Source organism: Vulpes vulpes, chromosome 13 (genome assembly GCF_048418805.1).
Source record: "Vulpes vulpes isolate BD-2025 chromosome 13, VulVul3, whole genome shotgun sequence".
Classification (NCBI taxonomy): domain Eukaryota; kingdom Metazoa; phylum Chordata; class Mammalia; order Carnivora; family Canidae; genus Vulpes; species Vulpes vulpes.
Window position 1 is genome coordinate 136,364,493 of NC_132792.1, and position 24,807 is coordinate 136,389,299.

General features: G+C 44.5%; 1 protein-coding gene and 1 long non-coding RNA gene across 4 annotated transcripts in view; one reads left to right on the top strand and one right to left on the bottom strand.

Annotated features, from left to right (window-relative positions):
• TNR (tenascin R) overlaps positions 1 to 24,807 on the bottom strand; it is a 409,187-nt gene that overhangs the window by 130,239 nt on the left and 254,141 nt on the right. The window lies entirely within an intron of this gene.
• LOC140594994 (uncharacterized) lies at positions 5,630 to 24,752 on the top strand. The gene is made up of 3 exons (XR_011996347.1): positions 5,630 to 5,807; positions 21,212 to 21,354; positions 21,462 to 24,752. It is a non-coding gene; the product is annotated as an uncharacterized lncRNA (long non-coding RNA).

A 24,807-nucleotide genomic window follows, 5' to 3' on the forward strand; every position in this document is an offset into this window, starting at 1 on the left:
CTGTCTATCAGTAGAAGCAGGCATGCCAACTAATAACTAAATACAGTGTGCAAACATTATAATGGATGTGAAAATAAAGTGCAAAAAATCAATCGAGGAACAATTTAATTTTGTGAGGATTGGGGGATGTGAGACTGTCAGGGGAAATTTCAAAAGACATTTAAATCAGGCCTTGAAAGACTGCAAACAAAGTGGGAAGGGGGCCTTCCAGGGAGAGAGGGAGCAACTGGAGTTTGGTAAATCCTCTGGTTGTTTCCTTACTCCCACGTCTGCCCCAGGGTCAGGCTCTTCTAAACAGAGCAGCCAGGGAGTCCTTGATGATGTAAGTCAGGTCCTGACATTCTGTTTCAACTCCCATGGCTTCAATTGTGCTCAGAGTAAAAACCAAAGTCCTAGCGGTAGTCCACGAGTAGAGTGACTATACAATCGATGGTTTGCAACCTTTGGGTCCTTGGGTGAAGTTTGAAACTGGTTCCTGGACGCGGTGGAAGGGTGGGAATGAAGAAAGAGGCAGGTGACTCTGGATTGGTGGGTGGCAGGTTTAATAACAAGGGACCTCACAGGTGAGGTTGTCTTGGGTGGCTGCAAGAGAAGATCTTCACATCTACCTGCCCCCATTGTAGAAGTTTATATAGAGACCTTAAGAGGGTTCACTCATGTATACCTTCCAGATGGTTTCAATAACATTTTCTCTCTCAAAGCTGTGTCCTTGGGGTGATTCCTAGAATGGGACCAGTGGGCAGAATGTACATTCCAGGGACAGGGCAGTGGGGAGGAGCCTCTAATTGCCCAGGTTGAGCTCACCGGTCAACCGGCAGTCACTTCATCTTGATGACCTTCTTCAACAATAATTTATCATCCAAATTGGGGCATTTTGAGAATGAGCGGTGACTCTATTAATAATTCTACCAGGACAACAGATGTAATTCAAGATCACTCTAGGCAATTGGAATGTACAGTCACCACCCAGGTAGCTTTCTATATCCTATCCCTACCCACCACCTCAAAGGCCCCTGGCCACATCTCCTACTTCTCCGTCTTCCTCACTTACCCCAGGCCAGCCATGTTAGCTTTCCTGAAGGTTCTTTTTTTTTTTTTTTTAAAGATTTTATTTATTTATTCATGAGAGACACTCACAGAATGAAAGAGAGAGAGGCAGAGACACAGGTAGAGGGAGAAGCAGGCTCCATGCAGGGAGCCTGACGTGGGACTCGATCCTGGGTCTCCAGGATCACACGGGGACTGAAGGCGGCGCTAAACCGCTGAGCCACCTGGGCTGCCCCCTGGTGATTCTTTTTTTTTTATATAATAAATTTATTTTTTATTGGTGTTCAATTTGCCAACATACAGAATAACACTCAGTGCTCATCCCGTCAAGTGCCCCCCTCAGTGCCCGTCACCCATTCACCCCCACCCCCCACCCTTCTCCCCTTCCCCCTGATGATTCTTAATTACACAAGGCAAGTATCTACCTGAGTCTCTTTGCACTTCTGATTCCTGCCTAGGATGCTCTTCCCCTGGATGGTCATGGGTCTCATAGTCCTTCACTTCCTTCAGGTCTTCACTCAAACGTCATTTCTTTGTAAGGCCTTTCCTGCCCACCTTATTGAAAAAGGACTCTCTCAATCACTTTCCTTTAGAAAAAAATAAGGTGCTTTGTCTTCTTCCTAGCACTGAACCCTTTCTGATACACTATACAACAATATAATAAATATTTATTTTGTTACTGTTTTTTTTTTTTTTGTCTCTCTTCAGTAGAAAGCAAGTTCCATAAAGGCAAGAATTTCTGTCTGTTTAATTTGCTGCTATATACCTAAATGTCCAGAAAAACACCCGACACCTGGCAGGTTCGCAATAAACATCTGGTGAAAGAACTCCTAAGTGAAAGTAGTGGGCTGGTCTCTGGAATGAAATATAGTCTGACAATGAATAGTTCGGGCAGCTTGGTCTAAGAGTGCTAAAGAATGTTTTGCATGAGAGATTTTTTTAAGTTAGTAGCTTTTGAAAATAGCCAAGAGCCATGTCTAAAACAAAATGTATGGCCCACGCTCAGCACCATTTTCTGTTATAAACTTTGCCTCCACATCTCTTAGTATCATAAATTATTATAGCTGGAAGAAATCAGCTCTAAAATTCTATGATTCTAAGTGAAAAACTCTATTATATCTTAAAAAATTGAAATGATATTTTTTCTGGATAGTAAAGAAAACTGGAGGTCAGGTAGTAAGGGGAAACTGAGGATTTGGGCAATTTATGAGTCAATTTCTTGGGTTGGCAGTCTACTGGGATTTCTCCCAATTGCTGTGGGGGGTAGTTCAAATCTGCCTCTAGCTGCTGGAGTCATACTTCTTCCATTTCCTTAGCTTTCCACTAAAGTCTGCAGATTCTGGTAGATAAATTGTCAGCAGCCCTTCCCATTTTTGAGGCATTAACTTTAAATCCTGTTAAGGTTCCTCATATATTAAAAATAAAACTTCTATTAACTTTTCCCCTGTCAGTGTGATTAGAGTTAAATTAATTTTTAACACTTGGGTAAAGCAGCAGAAGAGAAATGTGCCCCCAGAGCTGCCCCACGTGGGCTGCGGGGCTGTCAGGGAGGCCCAGACCAGCTGACTCCCACAAAGGCTGGCCCACAACACCATGTGGATGTGTTGGAGGGGCTCCGCTTCCATAGGTGCTGCTCCCAGCAGTATGATAGATGATGGTGGGATCGGAGGCTATGATAGATGGACCACATGGAGGTGGATTGCTGAACAAGACATTGGCTTTATAAACTACTATTGGTGTGAGACTACTGGGATGGCCATAGACATTGGCTTTATACACTACTATTGGTGTGAGACTACTGGGATGGCCCCCAAACTGGCCTGGTTTCTCACAGAACTGGTCATGTGGCATCATCACTCCTGGAGATATCTTGTGACTCAGCCTCAGTCTTCAGGGAAATAGCTTATTTTTGAGGCTGAACATATGGTATGTGAGACCATGGGCTTTATAACCATATATCTGTTTTTGTCACTTAACAGCTATAAGTCCTCAAGCAGAAAAATAAAGAAGGAAAGAAAAAGAGCAACTATTTATTGAAAACTTATTTTGTCTTGGACACTGGGCAAATGACTATGTGTATGAGTGTGTGTGTAAAATTTATAATATATATTTTATATTATATATATATATATATATATATATATAAATGATTCTCCTCATTCAGTTCTCCTTTGTACAAGTAGGTGCTATTTTCCCACTTTACAGATAAAGATATGAAGGTCCTGAGATAACTATTGATTTAATAAAAGCCATGCAAATGGTAAATAACAGAGTTTGTATTTGAGCTTGGGTCTATCTGAATCCAGTTAGTACTTTTAATCATGAAGCTTTAGTACAAATTATTGAAACTCCCATCCTCAGTTTTCCAACTGTAAGATGGGGAACTAGTACACACTTCATAAGCTTGTGTTAAGAAGATTATACGAGATAATGTGCATGCCCTGCTTATCGCAGAGCCTGGCACAGAATTCCACAAACATTAGCTGTAAGAGCAGCAACAGCAGTACTAGTAGTAATTAAATTCTCCCTTTCTTGCAATGCCAAAAAAGATGTTTGTGCTTAAATTAATTTCTTGACTATTGTAGGCACCATTATGCCATCTATGTATTTTGGGGGAGAAAATGGTAGCACCATACATTCATTCACCAATCCATTCATTTATTCAGTATATGTTCAGTTAAAGAGCATGAGAATTAAGGAAGACAAGAAACGCACTTGTCTTCAAGGACCTTACGATCTCATTGTAACATAACACAAAGGGTAAAATAATGAAGGGGGTATCTGGGTGGCTCAGTCAATTAAGCATTTGACTCTTGATTTCAGGTCAGGTCATAATCTCAGGATCATGAGATCTGAGATCAAGCCCCGTGTCAGGCTCTGTGCTCAGAGGGGAATCTGCTTCTCTCTTTCTCTCCCCCTCTCCCCTTGCTTACGTTGCTCTTCATCTAAAAGAAATAAAGTCTTTTCTTTAAAAAAAAAAAAAAAGATAAAATAATGAAGGCAATAAATGAGCTAAGCCAAATAACCAAGGTTTGGGGAGGGCAGTCACCATGGGCCAGAGGTGTGGAGGTGCACTTAAGCTGGGCTCTAAAAACAAGAAAGATTTGGCTTTTAGGAAAGAAGATGGTCAGGACATCTAGTCTCAAAGTCAAGAAAGTTCCATGGGCACCAGCAGGCCGTCAGTCCCTCAGATATGGAACTTCCATTTTGCAACCTCTACTCTGAGATAGACAAAATTGGACATGAGTTAGGGAGGGGTTTTATGGAGGTCTGACTTGAAATAGAAGCAAAAGAAGTAGCTTATTCCTTCTGAAAATTCTCTTTAATATGAAGATTATATTGTAACATTCTACCATCGCAACAGACCACTACCATCATCATGATCATGATCATCATCATCACCACCCCCACCACCCCTTACTACCATCCTCACCTCCACTACCAGCATCAATCATCCCTTCCATCACCCCCCCCACAACCACTATCAACACCATTATTAGCACCTCTAGCACCTGTTACCATACCCAGCAGTAGCATCCCCTCCACCATCACAATGGACACCTCCAACATCATTACTTCCAACATCACTACCATCACTGTAACCAAAACTCTTAACTCTGAGCCAAGGTGATTCTGAGAATGAGTGGTCCTCACTTTAAGGCCTATATCAGTCTAACCTGAGTAAGAGATTTATTTCTTCTATTCTCTACTGTGAAGCCAAGTGGGAGCTGGTTTTGACCCCAAATAGACCTATTGGAATCATCTTCCCCTCCTTGTGATAATTTGTTCAAGTTGTTGTTCAAAGAAAATGCACTTATAAATTACTTGCCTTATTCTGAGCCAACATTTCCACCTCCTTCAAGTGTGCCTGGCGAGCTGAAGAAAGATCCAGTTATTCACAGTTCCAGGAGGTGGGGTGGTGGTGGCGGCCATGGGGAAGGGAGCCTAAGAAAACCTGGCAGACAGGGGCTGTTTCTCTCCCACTCGGAGCAGCCCACTCCCTTCAGGCAATAGACAGCTCTGACTTCAAACCCTAGCCAGGGACACTGCTGCATGAGTAATGCCCAGAAAGATTCTATATATGGTTTCTTTCATCTCCTATTGAAATGAAAGAACAAGAGAGGGAGAGAGTAGAAATGAATTGTATTCCTACTGCAGAGAGTTCATTTGATAAATAATGTATATAGAGTTTGCAGTAATAACTGCTCTTTTCCGATTCAGCATGTGCGGGTGAGTTTTGACATATATTCTCTGTATTTCTAACAGACGGTGAATGATTGGTGTCTGGATTGGCATTATGAAAGGCAGGGCAGACTGTTAACATTTGCTGTAGTGTCAGAAAGGTTAATCTGGCTTTTCCCTTGAGCTGGGGGCAGGGTGCCTTTGCCTTTCAGTGCAGATGTGGGATGGGAGGTAGGAGACAGGTGGAGAACTTGTGTCTCAGGATCCTAGGAATGGGTGGGAGGAAGATGACATGTGCCACCAGAGTGGAGGGACCAAGACAGGGGCAGGCAGGGAAATGTGAGTCTTGAGAGCCTTGCTCTGCTGCCTTCTGCCTGCTTCTTTTCTCCTAATGTCACAGCAAGTCCAAGACACCCACTGGGTGCTGGAAAGAGTGCAGAGAAGCTTTCCTAGTGGACTTCCCGGAGGCCAGGGGAGGGCCCCTCGCTCCTCCCAAGAGGGATGAAACACCAGGATATGGGAAACTTTCCTGATTCAGCCAGCCCTTGGATGTCAAGGAGACAAACGCTGGACTGGAGGTGAGAAATTAGTAATTTGATCACACATTACCTTCCATTTTGCCCCCAAACAAAGGAGAACTCACTTGTTTTTACAATGTGCTTTGGCTTCCAAAGTCTCCTCACACATGTTATCTCATTCGATCCTCACAACAATGGGCAGGAGTTGTTACTCCTGTTTCCTAGAAGAGGAACTGAGGTTAGGAAAGGTTAAGTAACTTGTCCGTGGTGACAAAGTGGGTAAGAGGAAGAGTTTACTCAGCTATGCTCCAGGTTAGGGCTTCTAATCTAAGTTTGCTACTCAAGGCTGCCTCTCTAGAGATACTTCTGCAGAGACCTTGTTGTTGTTTGTGTGTGTGGGGGGGGTGTGGCATGCACACCGGGGAAATATACACTCACACAGCAGGATGCATATACAGATGCACGTGCACACACATGCACACATGTGAATACATACACCTGCACATGTGTACACATGGGTGTGTCCTGACACGAGTATATATATATACATACACGTGCACACACACGCGCACACACACACCTGCACATGTGTACACGTGGATGCATGCTGACATGGGTATATATACACACACACACAAATAGTTGGGGAGCTAAAGCCACAGGAGCATTCCCAGTAGGGGAGGGTTTCTACCACTGAGTTTGTTTTTCTTTACTTCTGTAAAAAAAAAAAAAAATCACTCAAAGCCTCAAGAATCACTCCTCCTGACCCCAGATGGATGGGTCGAGCAGCCTGGGTGCCCCAGGAAATGATTTCTACCCTGTGGGGGTCTGCAATTCTGGAGAATGATGATCCACAGCCTCTTTTAGCCACTGACCTCCGATTGGGGTTCATAGCAGTCGGTGGCCACAATTTGCTGGGACTGAGATTTGTAGCATTCAGTGTCCAGGAAGATGTAATTTACCTCACAGGAGGGACAACTTTTACTCCCAAGAAAATGTTTTCCTCCCCTGGCTCACCTTTAGATTTAAGAAATCACTCTGAGAGGTGAAAGTGTCTAAAATTTAAAATATTAGATGCACTTCCCCAAAGATTAGATAACATTAATGTCAGAGCTGAATTGTGTTTTTCTTAAAGGTTCTTTTCTTGATTCTCCACTCAAATAACCTACAAGGAACTTTCCATGAAATCACAGAAAACGAATTCTCTACATCTAATATTTTCCTCTCTGAGCCCCTGTTTATTCCCATCTTTTACTTGGATTTCTTTCTGCAACATCTCCTGGGAAATCTTACTTTCTTATTTTCAAGTGTTTACTGCTTCTGCTCATACTTTTTTTTTCCCCCGTCAATTCTTAGTTTTCTTTTCAATGAGACCTTTTCCTCCCACCCCCATGAGTTTGTAATGGTTTCCTTCAGATAGTCCTTTATTTCTGCCAATTCTTTTGCTTTCTCTTTCCTGGGGCCCTGAGCCTCTCCTTATCTTTGCCCCTGTGTTGGGTCTCCAATCTGTGCAGCGGGGTGTCCTAGGCAGAGGGAGGGCTTTGGGATAGGGGTGGTCATAAACTTGACTCTAGCCTCTACCACTTTAATTGCAGCATGACCTTGGCAAACCACTTCTGCTGCTCTCGGAGACTGGGTTTCTAGGTTTGAAACATATGGTAATCGTATCTAGAATGTAGAGCGGTTTTGAGAGTTCAGTGAGATCCTAGGACCTGATACAGAGCAGGTGCCCACAGAACATCCAGCTGCCCTCATCACTTCCTCTTTCGACCAGAAAATATATCCAATTCTAGTCCTTTCCTGAGTCATTAACTTACCTAGTTTAAGTTGCATGAGTAAATCATGCAACATAAAACTAGACGTATTTTTAATTTAGTATATGTGGAGGATTCCAAACAAGACAGGTCTGATTTGATACCAACTCAAATAAAAACACAGAAGCAACTTAAGCAAGGAAAGACATGATGAGTCTGAAATGCGCCAGCAGCTCAGTCCCCTCACACTGTGTGTGTGTGTGTTCTGAAAACATTTTGATAAATGGGGAAGAAGAAAAATCAAAATGTGTTCCTCCGTTCAAACGAGCTGTCATGGCCCGCAAGATAAAGTTGTACTCGTCCAGGGAAGTCAGCTTCTAGATACACACCATCATTATGCACAATTTAATAAAATACATAGGCATTCTCCCAAGTTCCTATTTGGCAACGGCCGACACTCCAAGAGCTGATCTTGCTAATTTTGTGTATTTGGATTCTGCAGTAAAATAAGCAGTCTCAATATTTGGGTTCACTGGGAACCATTTCTGGAATTGTAATGATGATTAAGTACTGGAATGTCCCTGTTGCCTTAAAACTTAGTTAATTCATGCTGACAGGGTAAGTTTGATGCTTTGCCAATAACTCCACCCCTATCCATAATACCAATACCCATCCCCCGCAAATTATAGCAACAGCAGCAAGACAAAGACGGTCGGTCAGAGAACATGAGCAGTGGTTGAAAGGACTTTGTGGGAAGGGCAAAAATATGCATGATGGAGCGGTAAGGAGGTTTTTGATTAATAATCAGCTTTGCCAACGGGATTGTTTTTATTCTTTTGATGTAGTGATAGACCATGTTTAGAAATTGTTTCTACAGAATGTAGAAATGTGTTACGGTGCTTTTATTAGAAGAAGACACAGGCCAATGGTAACTTTCTAGAAGTCAGGGACCAGAGCAAAAGGGTAGTTTTCTCTGAGTCACACTGGAGAAGCTCTCCCTTAAAAGATTGTATATCTGTTTTAATCTCTAGGGAAACTAGAGTACAAAGCAAGAGTCTGGAGGCAGCGGGTGACCTTTAGGTAGGGCTTCATTAGGTTCACTGACACCCTTACTTGGAGGTTTCAATAGGAGCTCCTAATTACTCCATGTTTCCCAGAGATTTCAGCCTTTTGGTTTTATTTCCAAAACTCCATTAAATAAGATCTGGCCAGCACCCTCAGTGTTTCTCCTTTTGACATCCTTTCAAAGTATACACTTGTCAAAATCCAAAGCATGGGCAAAGCCAGTTCATCTAGCAGCTTCATGTATCACCAAGGAATTAACTTATTTATTAAGTTATTTCTGTATTCTTACACTGACATTATCATCACATTGGCTTTTGTTTTCAGGCTCGATTCCTCTTGGTCTCAAAATAGTTGCCATAGCTCACAGTGATCACATTCTTTTACTTAGCAAAGTCCAAAGTTTGGAAGTGGAATAAAAGGAGTTCTCCCTTCCTTATATCCATTTTGGAAAGTGATAAAGTTGGAAAGTGATAAAGCTGTCTGACAGCTCATTGGCCATAATTGTGCATGTGCCCATTTCCATGACAATTCCTTGCAGAGGAGAACAGAGTTACCATCATTGGTTTAGACTGATTTCCCTCTTCCCCCCAATGGCTGGAGTGGGATGGGACCCAGCCTCCTCCTAAACTGATTTTCATCAGACACTTGAGTTGAATTAGAATTCCACTATAGGGCAGAAATGAAAGAAGGCTGTTGGGCAGACACCCATAGAATATATGCTTTTGGGGAGAGCTGGTAACATAATCAGGAGTATATAAAGCAGAAGGTTGCCAAGGAGTGATGTTCTTCTCTTCTCTGGTCTGACCTGTCTCAGCGTTCTTGAATCTGAAGCACTAGTGCTGTCAAAAAGATCATGCAATTATCACAATAGGCTTGTTAATTCTGTATAATTGGTCCCTTGATCCTCACATGACTAAACACATCCCTCACAAAGTCTAAACCACAAATCTCTTCTCGCCACCACTTGATAGAAAGCTTTGAACTCAAAGAGACATAATCAAAGAAAAGAATTATTTGATAATAGGGCAAATCTCAAATGCACTGAACTCAGGACTTCTGAATGAGGGGCAAATCTATTTTGTCCACCAGGTTAAATAGACATGGGTTAACCTTTGTCTTAGGAGCCCCAGGGCATCAGAAATCCAATATCCAGAATCATAGTATGGAGTAAATGTGAATGTCACTGAAGAAGAGCGATAAAGCCTGTGGATGGGACAGAGCTAGAAGACACTGCCAGCTCCAGGGAGGATGAGAAGTTGGCCAAAGGATTCAAAGTAGAGAACCAGGGATTGACAATTAGGTCAGAAGTTGCTGGGAAAGCCACACACCTCAGCTGTAATCATACCCGGAACACAGGCTGATTTCTGGATTGTACACTGGACCGTCCCTTAGCAAAAGGCTGAGCAAATAAATGTCATAAACCAAAAAGATGTACGTGAACAACAGTTCATGTAAACTGTGGTCATTTTCTAGAGTAGAAAAGCAGCCCTTTCGGGACCTTGCACTGTCATATTGCCTTAACAATGGCTAGAAAAATGCTCATTATAATAGATAACATTTGTTTTTTATTGTCTTCTATCCTACCGGTCGACTTGATTTTTTTTTTCCTGTTGTAGTACCATGGAAAGGGCACTAAAAATGAACACAATTATTCAAATGCAAGGCTTGAGAAATCCAGCTACCAGGTTGGTGCTGGAGAGTGGGCTTTGCCACCTGCAAGGCTTTGTCTTTTCTGGAGGGGAGAGGGCAGAGAGCTGTTGGCTTGACAGACACCTATCCCGCCCTGCTCCTACCGACATGGGCACTGAGTCTGGGCACGACTGGAAAGCGAGTACACAGATGAGGTTATTAGTTCCTGAGCTCTCACAGACTGGACAAACATCAATATATGTCAAGGTCCTGTGCTATGTGGCATCCAGGCATCCTGGAGGAAGGAGCAGGAGCCCTGCTGGCTCCAGATGGAGGTCCTAGGACACGGGGCTGTTCAGAGCTCGGCTGGCCATCATTGCAGTCCCAGCTCTGCTACTTACTCACTGAAACACCTCAGGAAATCCCTTCCCTTCTTTTAGCTTTAGTTTCCTGACTTAGAAACAGGATGATATTACTACTGACGCTCCTAGATGGGAGGGTTAAAATAGGTAATCCCGGCAAAGTTTTTAGCTCATATTCTAAGTGTTCAATAAATGCATAAATGCCAACTATTATTTTGTGTCAGTCAATGGCTTAAAATGAGACTTGATGACAAATGCTTAAGTAGATTTCAAAGCATATTGATCGTAAAGCAGCTAAGTGCCCATATGTGTTTTTCACTTTTTTTTTTTTTTTTTAATACGAGCTCTTTCAAAAGTAAGAAGGTGCTTGCTTTCCCCCCTTGGGGATGGTGCAACCTGCTTCCCACTCTCTGCATTCCTGCAGATTCAGCTCTGTCTGTGTTCTTAGAGTCAAGCCTCCATGCCTGACACATAGTAGGAGACCTAGAAATATATGTTGTTGAAGGAAAGTAGAGAAAAAAAGGAAGAAGAAGGGATGGAGGGAGTGAAGAAGGATCACTCTGGTGCAACATTGCCTATGGCCAGGCTGACCTGAAACCACCATTGCCCCCCTGAACTGGACATTCAGTGTAGCAATCTGCCCACACCCACCTGCTTCTGGTCCCTTAGGTCCCCCAGTAAGCAGACCTACTGGTTGACATAACCACTGGTGGGATTCCAAGGTGTTTTGGAGCAGCTTAAGACAGCTTTAACTTGGTCCCCACCTTTTTATACACTAGCCCTGTTTTACTGACCTGGACCCTGGCTCTGCAACCTTGACTTCAATTCTGCCCCTGGTCTGTTGAACTTACTGTACAGAAGGAGACTTTCCACAGTTGCGCTAAAAAACAAGTTTTCATTATTTGAACCCCTACTGGCCATATGTGGGCATCATCCTTGATGTTAGTATGTCCTTTAACCTCACAAACAGTCCTGGGAATTAAATTTTGTGAACTTTGTTTTATAGATGGAGAAACTGAGGCTCAGACATATAAAGTGTCTGGCTCGGGGCCACATAGCTAGGAATCAAATGCCAGTCTCTGGCTTCAAATCTCATGCTTTAGTCATTCTTCAGCCTTGGCTTTTTTAGTGGACATCCACTTGCCTCTCAGAGCTCTCTGAGGCCTCAGGCAGGCAGTGCTAGATGGCGGCCAGGCATCCTGGAGGAAGGTAGGATCCCTGCTGGCTCTGGATGGAGGTCCTATGACCTCCTTTCCTTCCCCCCAACCCCCATTTTAGATCCATGGAACCCAGATCCCCCAGTTCGTCAGTTGGATGCTATCTCACCTAAACACTGTGTAGCTCCCAGGAGATTTGTACGATGCAGCCCCCATAACTTCAGATTTGAACCGTACTGTCTCAGGGACCAAAGTCCTATCCTGAATTTCTGCGCAGTCACTAGGCCCTGACATCATGGTTGTCCTGGCCCATGTTCCTGGGCTGGCCAGGGTGCCCACCAGCTCCCTCTATGGGGCTCCCATAATTTATCTGCTTATGTCAGGAAGGCTTACTTCTTCCCCCAGACCTCTGATGCCCACTACCTGTTGGAATAACCACCTGACATTGTCTAGAGATGGTGGGGAACTTGTTTGACATGATAGGTTGTATGTGTAGCTATGGCAGCTACATGTCACCACTCCCACCTGAATGGTCCACAGCATTCCATTCCCACAGACGAATAGCCTGTTTAGGAATCTGAGCTCCCCAGCCATATGCAGGCTGCCAAGCCCCACATTCAGGACAGGACACAGTCCCAGAACTCACTGGTGCCTTCTCCCTGGGGTCTAATTGAGTGGTAGCAGAGGTGGAAGAAATAGGCCTTAACCCCTGAATCCTCAGGAGAGGGAGGCTGGGATCCCAGGGCTTGGCAGATGATTAATAGGTCTGGCATATTAGATTCGACCCGTCAGGGCAACATTAAATGTGATTTATGACTTGGTTTTAATTGAGATTTTACTGACTTATTATTCAATGCAGAGAGCAGACCTAGACTCATATTCCTAAGTGTCCCAGGAGTCCTGTGCTCAGAGCTGAGGGAATAAGCCCTGCCCGAGTGTGATGCCCACTCTCTGCCACTGTGGGGCCAGAGGTAGCCTCTTGCTCTGCCCGACCCCCAGCCCTACCGCCCTGGGCCACAGAGGGCCAGCCTTGCAAGAACAACAAACAGAGCTGTTTGCCTCCTGCCCCCTGGTTGTCCTTTAACCCTTTCAAACTCAAGTTCAAACCAGGTCAACCCATGGGTTGATTGCAAGATGCAACAATGATCTAAGGTGTAAATGACTTAATAGAGTATTCCATCCTAAAAGAGAAGAGAAGAATTTAGGCAATGCTGAATTCAGAGGAATGGCCTTTCTGACTTAGGATTTCAGCCCACTGGGGAGATGCCTGAGGGGCTCGCCCATGGACAGAACATCTGGAGACAGCTAGGAGTTTTGGAGGGGGACAAGACATGATATGGTGAGTCCTGAGGCCCCTTGACAAACGGGGCTGGAGGTTGCAGCTGCCCTGCTATTAATGTGATCATAGCAAGTGGGACGGTGTCTGAGGGGACATTGGTGGCGAGGGCAGGGAGGAGGACAAGGAATTTCCCCCCTACCTCACGAGGCTCCTCTCTGACCTACAAGTGGGAAAATTGGGCTTAAACGACATTTATTGGATTTTGAACTGCATTGGGCAAAGAAAATTACTCGTTAATATATAAAGCACTGCATTTCCCATAATGTGAATGCCAGTGAAAAATGGATTCGTGCCTGCTTCATAGAGAGAAGCTTGCCTTTAAAGTACTAACGCAAATGTGTCCTTAGGGAGGGAAGGAATGGCAAATTAGATGGAAGTTTGCAATATGATATGGCAGCAGAGAAAGCTCGCTCTCAGCCCTGTGCCTGCGGACATGCAGACCCGGAGGAGGCGGCTCACGGAGCCACAGGAGCCACTGCACTGGGGCAGGGAATCTCAGTCCCCCGGAATGTGGGCTGCCTACCTTCCTTGCTGAAAACCTTCTGAGGGGGTTAGAACTTGCTACTGCTGGACTAGTAAGGAGACTGCACGCAGTGGAGGAAACAGCATGAGTACAGAGGTGTCAGTATGGCTTTGGATCCATCCTGGTTATCTATCAAGTTGCTTGCCCTCTCTGAGCCTTGGCTTCCTCAGTCATATAGGGATGGGGATAATACTTACTCATTGAGTTCATGCAAGGTTTAATTGAGATACTACATATTAAGCATGTGGCATATATATTAGTTTGTTCTTTTTACCTTTAGACTTTTCTTTAACAAAATATGCTCATTTATTACACATTTGTTGAGCTTCTATCGTGTACAATATGGCTCCTGACCCCAAAGAGCATAGGATATTGTAGTAAGAGCAGGAGAAAACATGAAAACACAGAAGAGGAGGAATTCATCTCATCTGAGGAAGAAGGGGGAAAATTGAGAACGTTACTCACTTTTAGTGTTAAGTGTGAGCAGAAGGAGCCAAGGTGAGAGCATTCAGGCAGAGTGGAGGGCAAGAGCCAAGGCATGATGATGAGAATCTGCACGGTATGTTTAGAGCCTCAGTGTGGCTGGGCAGGAAGTGGGGGGTCAGATGGCCGGGGCAGGAGATGAGGGGTGGTCAGGGGACCAGAGCAGGTGAGGCAACTGGGCCATCAACAGTCAGACTAAAGAGGGTTTGTGCCAAGTATGGTGAACATTTTATGAGTATTTTGAGGAGTAAAAGGGAATCATGTTAGGGTTCTCATCAGAAAGGTGGCAGTGGATCTCAGAGTGTATAGAGGCTGGCCTGGGGAGGCTAGGGCGGAGTGGCTGGTTGGGAGGCTCCTGCTCTGCTAGTCCAGGTGACAATGGAAGAAGGTCAGAAATAGAGTGTCAGAGTGGTGATGGGGATGGTGGGGTGGGCAGAGTCTCCAGACAGTTTCAGTAAGTGAAGTGGGCAGAGAACAGGTCTGAGGGAGGAGTCAAAATGGACTTGCATCTGGAGATTGCCACCAATGGACAGCAAATCCATGAAGAGAAAGTCACAGAACTTGGCTTTGGGCTTATCAAGTCTGATGGACCTATAAGGCTGCTGGCTGGGATGACCAGCAAACATAGGACCATATACAGAACAGGACTGCAAATGGACACTGGCTCTTTGCTCAATGTTCTGGGACTTCAACCACAAACAACCATAGCTTTGGCCCTAGAACAGTTCCTGGTCCTCCCAGGAGGCAGATAGAGGCCTCATTGCCAGAAGAACACAACTCAAAGGGTGATTGATTATGTGTGTTGGCCAGAGAAGGTTCAGAGAGAAGGAGAGTTTCAAGCTAGACCCTAATGGATGTGTAGAAACTCACCAGGCAGGGACCAAAGTTGGTGTATGGGGTGGGGCTTCCCAACAGCTGAGAAAGACATGCAAAGCCACAGAGGAGGTAGAAGGTTGGGCTTGGGAGGCACTGCATGGCTTCTTACTGCTAGACTGAGGGCTGCGGTGATACCTGGAAGAGCAGGAGATTTGAGATACTTGGAAAGCTGACTAAGGAGCTCCAGCACAGTTCCCAAGAAGTGGAACATTACAGTCTCAAAAATGGGAAGCTTGGATTTGGGACACATTTCTCTGGCATCAATGTGGTTCACAGACTGGAGTGAAGAGAGACCAGCTGAAGACAACTGTACTGGTCCAAGTGGGAGATGCAGCAGGCATCTGCTCCATTAGCACAAGTGAGCAGGACAGAAAGGGCAAATGCAAGAACTCTTCAGAGGAAAAATACACAGCAACAGGCATGGAATGGTGGGTGTACGGAGGAGGGGCAGGGATGCCCAAGAGGTTTCTCATCGACATTGAGATGCGGGATGTTCACTGTGAGAAGGAAGGAGTAAACTGAAGAGAGGTGGGGGTGCAGAGAGTGGGTTCGGGTTTGAGTATGTTGCCCTTAAGGGGTCGGAAGAGAAATCTAATGAGAAGCAGGTGTGTGGATCTGGAGCCGAGGAGAGAGGTTCAGATTTAAGAGCCACCAGTGTGCATGGGATAGTCGAATCCTTGGGAATGGATCAGATCATCCAAAGGGAACGTATAGAATGGAATGAAAAGGCAGATGAAGCAGGGCGGGCACCAGTGTGCAAGGGCCAGTTAGAGGAGGGCAATTTGTAGAAAGAGGAGACCCACGGTGAGGAGGACTCAAAAGAGAATCAGCCTAAAGAAATATCTGGGATGTCAGAGAAGAGACACCTGTATGCATCCTCTAGTCTCTCTCAGACACAAGGTGTATCTCAGACTTCATAATTGTTTATTCACTTGCTCCCCTATCAGCCTTTGGGCTCCTGAACTCCAGCGTCCGTGCCCCATGTCACAGTTGGCTGAAAACTTGGCAAAGGGCTGGGCGTAAGGTGGGAACTGTATGCATGTTTGCCAAATAATTGAATACAGAGTCAGTGCCGCCAAATGTGGTGGAAAGTCAGGTAAAATGAAGAGACAGAGATAACTGGATACACTAGAAAGTTTGGGATTTGTATGTGACGGTGCTGGGATGGTTGGACCACTGTGGGGCAGAAGGAAGAAGCAAGTCTGTGCTCTCAGGAACAAGAAGTCCATTGCTCCTGTTTGGCATATCTGAACTGGGCAGTGGACAGTGAAGAGCAATAAATACAGGGCGATTAGTGAAACAGAAGAACTGCCTTTTGAGGCACAACAGGCTGAAGCTAACATACCAGTCTGAGTGATGAACTCCCTGATGTCCTTCCCTGTCCATCTCCGCACTTGTTGCACACGGCTTGTACATTTCTTTACGTGGAGTCCTTGACACACCAGTGATCATGTCAGGCTGTAGGTGTTGGGATATTAATAATTTCTTCTGATGCTGACTTGCCATGATTGGGGGAGCCATTAAGTTGGGAAGAGGTGATCTCTTGGAGGAAGGGAGTATCTGGTTATCTGGATCCCTATGGGGTGCTTGAACCTCTGATTTCTAATACTGACCCCCATTGGCTTTGATGATGAGTCAGGCCTCCTATCTGCCCTTCCAAAACATCACTGGGGTGGAGGTGGCACCGCGGGGGTCTGTCTTGCTGCTCATCTTTGTGCTGGGGGATCAAGGATCTCTAGCTTTGGAAGGTTTTACTGAGATACAAGTTAAGATTGGCTATAGGGACAGGAAGGTCTGGAGCAGTGGTGGGGAATATAGTAGTAATGGGAGAGGTGACTATTTAGAAATAAGTGGTGGTCCTGAAAGAAATTATTTTTTTGGCAGGATTGGCCCTTATCACTTAAGCTCTACTCATTCCTCTGGGATTGCTGTATTTTAGCAGACAGGAATCCTACTGAGAATTGTCCAACTATCTGCAGACAAGTCCTGTCTCTATCTCGGGTTCTAGTAAACCCCAGACACAAAATTTCTTTATACAACTTCTTCTCTAGCTGCCAAATGCATTTTGGTCTTCTCTCCATTAAATGTCTGGTTTCTGTTGTGGTCTATCTGGTAACGCACATGCAGGAAAATGCACATGCTAATCACCAGGAGATCCTCTAATATCCCCGGCCCTCATCTTGAATTAACTCTGCCCTCCTGATGCAGAAACTCTTGGGAAGAAACATCACCCTGTACAGACTTCTAGCTGAACTGTCTTTTCTAAGGCATGAAATAAGTCAGACTCTTTCCTGGGAAACAGAGGTTGGAAACAGCCACCTGGTAAACTGCAGTGACCTTCTAGTTGTGGAAGAAGGCCAGGTGGTGTGCAGAGAAGATGGCCAAGGCCCATGTTTCATTTTTTTAAAATGTATTTATTCATGAGAGACACAGAGGCAGAGACACAGGCAGAAGGAAAAGCAGGCTCCATGCAGGGAGTCCGATGTGGGACTTAACCCCGGGACCCCGGGATCATGTCCTGAGCTGAAGACAGACGCTCAACCACTGAGCCACCCGGGGGGTCCCAAGGCCCATATTTCTAAAAAGCTTTAGAAATGAGATTTCGGTGGCTCCTACCACTTGCCTGGTCCTGCCCACTCAGCCCCACTGGGTAGCCATAGTGATGGTGGAGGCATAAGGATGAGGCACTTTACCTTTGATTCTTACTTCCCTTTCATGTTTGAGCGGCTAACAGAGTGAGAAAGTACACTCTTTAATGTACAATCCAACCGGAAAGATCAATGACAGCTTAACATGCATTTCTGTCTAATATTCACTTTGGCAGGTCTTTGTAATAAAAATGCTGGTTTTAATGAAGTGCATTAAAATGAGATGATTCATGGCTAGCTTGTGTGCTTTTATCACTACTGCCTCCCCTTGAGCTGTCAGAGCACAAGCCACTCTGGGATGGAAGCAGAAGAATGTCATATTAGGAATCACTGTACATGCAAATTCCCCATTTCTGGGAAGATCCATTTTACTGATGCATATGTTTCAATTTAATTCACTATATCCCCATAATATGGTATCTTTCCAAAGATGTGTATTTGGCAAAAAGTTGAGCTAGGTGGTGGAAGGATCGAGAGAAGAGTCCTTCTGTGGGCTGAATTGTGTGCCCTCCCCCCAAATTTTTATATGTTGAAGTCCTAACCCTCCATACTTCACAATGGGATGACCATATTGGGAGATAAAGTCTTTGAGGAGGCGATTAAATTAAAATGAGGCTGTTGCAGTGGCCCTAATCCAGTCTGACTGGTGTCCTTACAAGAATTGGAGATTGGATGCACAGAGAGACCTTAGGAGGTTGTGTGCACACAGAAAAGACCACATGAAGAGGCAGCAAGAGGATGGCTGGCTGCAAACCCAGGAGAAAGGCCTCAGAGGAAACCAACCCTGCCACTACATTGATCTTGGACTTCCAGCCTCTGGAACTGTGAGAAAATAGATTTCTGCTGTTGAAACCACCCAGTTTGTGGTACTTTGTTATGGTAGTTCTAGCAGACTAATTGAAGACCCAAAGCTGGAGACTGGAGCAGTGGGCTCTGAGTTCATTCTTTGAGAGAAGAAAGTGATTCAAGAGCACAAGAGGACAGACAGCCCAGGGCCATGTACGCCCTGGAGGCCAGTAGGGCTGTCTGGAAATTTCTGGAAAACAGAGAACAAAGGTGCTGGCAGCAGGGGCCATCTCTGTCTTTGGATGCCTAAAATGCTGCCCTATGTAAGAAAGAATACACTTAGAATGCGCTGCGTGAGGGGAATGTGCTCATAATAGCTAGCAAAAAGTTTTCCTAGATAAGTATTTGCTGAATGTCACTGAATGGGCCGAGAGATAGTAATGTTGCTTGAAGCCCAGGCACTAAGACCTTAGCTACGTGACCTCTTCATGCCTCAATCTTTCCATCTGTGATATGGCAGTCACAGTAGTACCTACCTCATGGGCTGCTGTGAGAATTAAATTAGTGTTATTTTTTTACATGCTTCAAGCAATGCCTAGCACATGAGAATGTGCTGTGTTCAAGTAAGTAAGTGGCTTGGGTTCGACATGAGGAAGTCTAGAGCAGCAGCTGCCCATGCAAAAGCAGGGCAGGATGCCCAAGGCAGCAATCCCTCTATGACCCTAGTCCCAAGTCCTCTGTGCTGCCTTGGTGTCCCCTCTGTGCCCCACTGCTGCTTTCCTTCAGATTCTCATTGACTCTTATCTGGACTCTCCCTAATGTCTTCCATCTGATCTCCTTGCCCTCCTTGCCCTCCTTGCCTTCTCCCTAGATTTCTTCCCCTGTTCTGCCCAAGCAATATTTAAAAATTTATGGCACATTTCTGCCTATTATTCCATAACCTGATGGCTTGGGAAGGTGGGAGGGGGTGCCGCTGAGTTGGTTAAAAAATTACACAAAACAATATGGTAAACGTGGTCAGTATGCTAGTTTTTGGGGGGAATAGAGGGACAAAATCAAGCACTTTGGTACAAAAAAAAGGTCTTTAATAATCTGATCCTAGTATGCTCCTTTGGCTTTATTTCCCATGACTCATAGTTTATGCCACACAAATGCCAAATGTACGGTTGTGGGAACATGCAATTCTGGGTCGGTGCTGCTGTGCCTTTGCACATGCTCTACACTGTGTACGCTCTGTGCCCTGGTACACTCTTGTCCTTTATTTTCTTAATCTTGATGAATTTGTGTTCATCTTCTAAAGTCGAAAAGGCCTCCTTAAGGCCTGTGCAAATAGGATTCAGAGCTCCCAAATCATTCTGTTCTTATCCAGGATAAGAAAACAAAACTTGTTCCTATCCAGCTTACTTACTATCAATAAATAAATATAAGAAGGAGAATCCAGAGAATAAGCAGGAATTTGAAATCACTGAAGGACTACAACTGGCATTTCTTCCAGAGTACCTGGCTGCTCCTCAAAACTTCAACAGTGCTATAATAAAATGATATTTTAAGTAGCAAGCTAGCTCTGCAGCCAGAAGGGGCATTGGGTCAACAGAGTAAAGAGCTCTGTGGTGACTAAAGAGCTGCACAGAAAGACCACACACAGCTCAGATGGGAGAATCAAAGGAGTGTCATGTTGGTTTTAGCCCATGGGCCTTAAAGTCATCAATACACCTGTGCGGGGTAGTCTGCTGTCTCATTCTTATTCTGTTGAGTCTTTGCACAGATAACTTGGTGACCACATACCTATCACCCAGAGCCTAGAAGCAAGCTAGCGTGTACCATGATCACAGAATAGGGAGACCTCAGGAAAACCACCTGAGCATCTGTTGACACATCTATAAAATGGTCTGATTTATAAGATTACCCAGAGGCCTATGTAAGCAATGGATGGCAAAAGGGCTTTTATAACTCAGAACACTGCAGATTCAGGCCTTGCTTTGGGGCAGAAATGCTCTATAGGTGGTTTTAGTGCTCCTCACTCACTTTCCTACCTCGATAGCTCATTTGAGCACCCAGTCCATAGCCCCCAGGGTTCTCATGCTGCTCAGTGACTTCCCAAGGCCTGCCTCCAAATTGTACCCTCTGGGCTTCTCTTCTTTGGAGGTATGGGAAACAATTTATATTCCACACTCCCACCCCAGCTCCCCAAAGTCACACCTCCCAGTCAAAGAACCTCTAGTTCTACTTCTGGGCTTACTGGAAGGTGAATGAATTTATCTGCTGACTGATTCTTTGCAAAAGCATTAGCAAGTAATCACAACTTTGTGCATGACCCCTCCTCTCTTAAGTAAAAGACATATTACCTGACAGATACTCCAACCCCAAATGGTGGCCCTTTTGGGAATCTGACTTCTGTGGAGGCTCAAGATGGGAGGTTGGGGGAGCAAACTCAAGATTGTTGGTCCTTAGAGACCTGCTAACAGCACAAGGGAGGCATCTGCTATGCAAACCTATGAATAAACTGCAGGACCCCATAATGGGATTACAGCTCCTTCCCCTAACTGCATTTTAAGGAGAGGATAATGGAAAGGTAGGACTGCATGAAAAAAAAGAGTGCTAGAAGAATGGCTTTTAAATGTTTCTATATTTTGGTAACACATTAGCAAAATATAAGTGAAAAAAATCCATAAGGATAAATGAGATGATAATAACCATGGATCACTTTTAGTTCCTGGGAAGCACAGCACCATATAGATTTGAGGTGTTATTATTATGCATATAATATAGAGAGAGACATTGTATATTTATTCACAGCGAAGCTCACATATGTCATTCCTGCTAATAACATTTTCTTTCCTAGCTCCGGCATAAAAGGAGATGTGCCATTTTCATATGTTCCACACATACTCAGAGAACCTGCTTGGAATATTTTTGCTGATGAAATTTTCTGGGTTGTAACATTCATCTCTTTGAAAAGCTTGCTTCCTATAACCCCACGTGGAGGTTTGTGCTTTTACTTCTCTCTGCGATGCCATCTACACGTGGATTTTTGTGTCAACTGCTTATCTCAGGCATTAGCCAATTTCTTGTCTGTTTGTATTGTTTATAAGGTGCTGGACACACACGGTGCTTTGCCGATGCGAGCGGACCCAGCTCCCTGCCCTGTGGAGAGCACCGTCTAATGAAAATAGACAAGCCCAGCACACCGGAAATCATACAAATACAAGACGAAAGATGCTGCTGGCTTGGGAATTGGGGAAGGCCAGTCAGGGCTTAGAGGATGTGGAGAAAGAGAGGAAAGAATTTGGAGGGAAAGGCTATTCTAATTGAGGCACACAGAGTTCATTCTTACACACACACACACACACACACACACACACGCACATGCACATGCACACACACAGTTGGAAGGAACCTGTAGAAGTTGTCTGTTCTCTCATCTCCCAGTGCTCCCAGTGTGTTCTTCTTTCCCCTCCTGCCATGTCCCTCAGTCTTGATCATCCCCCAGGGTGGAGACAGGTCATTTAAGTGCAGATCTTTGCAGAGCAAGTATTTAGTCTCCAGCTGGCTTCCTCTGCCACCCAGCATGCTTCTGGATGGCTCGCCTACACTGTCATTGGCTGGGTGCTCAAAGAATGCAAATTCACTTGCATATTAGTGATCACAAGGTGCAATGGAGAAATTAAATGCGCTGCAAATAGAGGAGCATATAGTTCATCGTCACATTAAAAATAAACCATTTGGGGTTATATGTAATTGCTCTCTTGGATTCTTCACTTCATTGGCGATTCTCTTTAGAGTGGATAATTGGAAACTCCCGGTTTAATTTATATACACAGCTCTACACAGTTTTGGGTGAGGAAACTTGCACCAACTTTCAATATGTATGCATACATTGTCCACATGGAGTGCAAGTGGTGAAATTCGTGGAAGAGAAGCAGAGAAAGAGAGGGAATGGAGCAGGCAGGACTGAGTTGCATGAATTTGGGGGGGAAAGGCAGAGTACAATAGAGAGCAGAGATGAGTTGCCATGTGAATATGGGCACAGGGTCTGACCTGTGTAGATCACTTAACCTCTCTGTGCTTCCATTTCTTTATCCAATTATGTATTTTGTAAACATTCAGTTACCTTTGTGGTTTAAGAGGTAGAGTAGATCCAACCCTTGGATTCATCTCTGTGTGTGGGACTGAATTCTATCGAGCCCAGTATTCTTTGGTAACACTTATCCACCCTCTGTTAACAAGTCCATTATCTGCATTTGATGAAAGAAAGGATGGAAGGAGATTGATACCCAGCTCAAAGTTCCCACCACTGTGGAAGAGGACATCAAGGGACCTTGTTGACACAAGACAATTTGGCTGCCTCCCTTTGGTAGGACCTGCTCTTGCTTCTCCAGGAATGGTGCTTAAACTGTCAGTAGCCTCTGTTAAATTCTACTTATGACCACTGGCAATTAGGCCACTGGGGCTCATATGGTACAAATGCAGCCAGTAAAAGGAAATAGAACTTCCTGCTATGGTTATAAACTAGTAGGTTCTGGGGCATATGGATTATATTAGCCTCTATACTTTGAGCATTATTTTATGCCAAGCCTCTTCTGTACATGATTTCATCTTCACTGCAGCAGCTTGACACTATTATCCCCATTTGGCAGGTGAAAAAATTAAGGTTCAGAAGAGTTAAAAAAGCCTGTTTAAGATCACACACAGGTAGAGCTGGGATGCAAGTTCCAGAAAACTTGTTCCCAACCACCGGAGGCACTTTGTTTCATGATAATTCTAGAGAGGCGGCCGAGTGGCTGCCCAACTGTGCTTCTTCGCTATAGGAAGGACACCTTCTCTGCCCATAGTGTAACTCTTTGGTTTCCTTGAAAACATCAGGGCACCTATTTTCCTAGCATTGGATTGGAATACATTCAGAAAGCCTCACCTAAGGTCTCCCTAAAAAAGGTCCTCCCACCAACAAGTCAGTATCCCCCAGAGATGCCTTTATTGCTCTTCTATGTTAAAGTGTTTAGGCTACTCAGCTAGGGAATCTCTAAGTGGGTAGAGTAGTCTTTATCCTCCTCTTTTCCTTATGAATTTTAATCCTGGAACCCATTACCCCAAATTCAGCCCCATAATTTCTCTAACTCCACATGAGCCTGTCAGCTTCTATTGCATCTAGGTCTTCTGGTTGGACTTGGCAACCAGAGTTCCTGAGGTTGGAATTCGAATTAGACCCATGTACCATTCTTGACACCACACTAAAATAACAGTACAGTTTGATCACTCATTGGTTATTGACTCACTGAGCTCTGAGCTCTGAATATGAGAAGTGGATTTCTAAGGATCTCGTGCCACCCCTCTGATATGCTTTGTGGCTGGCTGGTTCCTTTGAAAACCCTCCCAGCTGCTGTGGGTAGCTGCATTCTCCAGTTACTTCTGAGCCAAGCTAATGAGGCATGCTAATTTTGGAAGATGTATAACTATTGACAGATCTACTTGAAATCTCCAGGAATAGGATTCTGGTCAGATTCTAGATAGATATTAAGGTATTTGAGACCTCTCAAAGTAGCTCTTGTTTTTGTTTTTCTCTGAAGGAACAAGGATAGGTAGTGGCACTAGTCAATAGGAGCAGGAGCAGAGGGAGGAGAGGCCCCAACGGTCACAGGGAATGATCAGCCCTCATGTGCTAAATTCTGGAAATCTCTATGGAGGCTTTCCCTCAGCTTCCTCATAGCAGTCCCAGGACTGACAGTGACCTCTGCACTCCTCCAGCAGGACTGATCCTTAGCTCCATTCTCCAGCTGCAAGGTCAGGAGTTTGCATATGCCTCAGGGCTATGCCCTTTGAAGGCGAGCTCTGTGAAAAACTAAGCAAGCAGCACAAACAACTGACCTGGAGAATGTGATAGCAGAGAGAAGGGTGGATTTAGTCAAAACTATGAGCAGTAGTTCATCCCTGCCTTCTATAGCTTCATTTTTCTTCCCCTCTAATCATAATGGCTAATATTTACTGAATGCTTACACTATACTTGGCACTTTGCTAAGTACTTCATGTGGCAATATACAGCTCAGTTCCCACAATGCAATATGAGAAATTCGGAGGAAAGTTTAGAGAGGTTAAGAAGCTCGCATGAAATCAAATGCCAATAAATTATAGAGGTCATATGTGAACTCAGAACACATGCCCCAAAGCCACTAGTTATACTGCCTTTACTCTGGCCTCCCTCTTTTCTCCTGGGGACTAATGTCCCCAACCCTCCTTTTAACCTTTTGGATCTCATTGCACTATCTTTCCTAGGGGCATATCTTGGACTACTTCTTATCCTTTTATTAATCCACACTTAACATGTTTCTGTATTTATTTGCCCTGGATGCTTCTTTCTGATAGAATAAACTAATTTCTGCTAAAGTGTTAATGACTACCAAATGTTATCTTAAACTGAAGATCCTCTGCATTGTCACAGTTGAT